We start from the raw sequence: 1,536 nt of genomic DNA, 5'->3' as shown, positions 1-1,536 counted from the left end.
GGTTTGAACCACTGGCCATGTGGCTAGTGGCTGGCCACTTTTAATCACTGTGTCCCTGGGGTGGCCTTAGCTGACCTCTGGAAGATGGAAAAGGCAGAGGGCCAAGCTCCCTTCCAGAGCCTTCAGGTGGGAAGTAGCGCTGTAGCCACCTGGGCTTGGTCCCAGCGAGAGGCCCGGGGCCCGTGTTCTTGAGGACTAACACAGGTAACACTAAGGAAGCGTGGTAAGCAGCATTGAGACACAAATTCAGAGGGAGCTAGGGAGTGAGCAAGCCAGAGAGCTCAATCAGGAATTGGAGAACCACATATAGGGCTAGGACAGTGGTTCTCAACCTGTGGGTTGCAACCCCTTTGGGGGTCGAACAACCCTTTCACAGGGGTTTCCTGATTCATCACAGTAGCAAAATTACAGGGATGAAGTAGCAACGAAAATAATTTTATGATTGGGGGTCACCATAACATGAGGAACTGTCTTAAGGGACGTGGCATTAGGAAGGCTGAGAACCACTGGGCTAGGAGAACATGCGCAGTGACAGGAGGGAGAGAATGAGATGATGGGAGAAGGTCCGTTGGTGAGGGTGACAGTGGCTTAGAGAGATGTCTCTGAGGGCAGAGTGACTCAGGGAAGGTACAAACAGGGAGGGGCTTTCCCTAAGGGAGAAAGTCTGTGTGAGAATATGGCGTGACTAGGGATGTGAATACGGCGTGACTAGGGACATGAGGGACCCCAGGTTGTAAGCAGGAAGTGGCATACACTCAGCCTGGCCAGTGTACCCCGGCCTGGACACTGTAAGGCCTTTGGGGGCTGGCTTCGGGGTTTGGGTTCTTCCTGCAAATGGGGCTCTTGAATGGTTTGAAGTCACAGTGAGACTTGCTTGAGAATGGTGCTGTCTCATGCGGGGATGTGTGGCTATGTCAACTACAAGGAATATAAATTAGATTACTTTTGAAACTCCTGGATCGCAGGAGTCACACTTAGCCATATGGGTCACCCTGTGCCCACTGCCAGCCTCTCATAGCAGCCCTACAGTGCAGAGTAGAATTCCTTCCTGGGCGTTCTGAGCTGCGCAAGAGTTCTCAGGAACAGGCTCCGCTGTCTTCCTCGGAGAGGCTGGTAGTGTTTCCAAGCCTGCATCGTAGCCCCCTCTTCCACCAGGGCCCCCTGGCTTCCTCGTGTCCTTGGATGCTATCAGGTCAGCTCTAATGACAGAATGAAACACTGCCCTGCCTGGCGCCATCCCCACAACGGTTTTAAGTCTAAGCCATGGATGTAGCCACTCTGTCCATCCGTCTCGTGGAGGGCCTGCCTCTTTTTCGCTGCCCCCCGACTTTCCCAAGCACGTTGTCCCCTTCCTGGTCTCCTACTGCTAACATGTACGTGAGATGAAGTCTGGTCATCTTCACTTCCATTGAGCGTTCCGGCTGTCCTCCTTCCAAAGCAGATTTGTTTGTTCTCTTGGCCGTCCAGGGAACTTCTCATCTTCTTCTTCAGCACCATCACGCAAAGTCACGGAATTTTCCTAATTCGTTTCCCAAC

This window comes from Echinops telfairi, unplaced genomic scaffold, assembly GCF_000313985.2.
Source record: "Echinops telfairi isolate 266 unplaced genomic scaffold, ASM31398v2 ScPeMD7_2291;HRSCAF=2852, whole genome shotgun sequence".
In the NCBI taxonomy this organism is placed as follows: domain Eukaryota; kingdom Metazoa; phylum Chordata; class Mammalia; order Afrosoricida; family Tenrecidae; genus Echinops; species Echinops telfairi.
Note: the sequence above shows the minus strand (reverse complement) of the source record.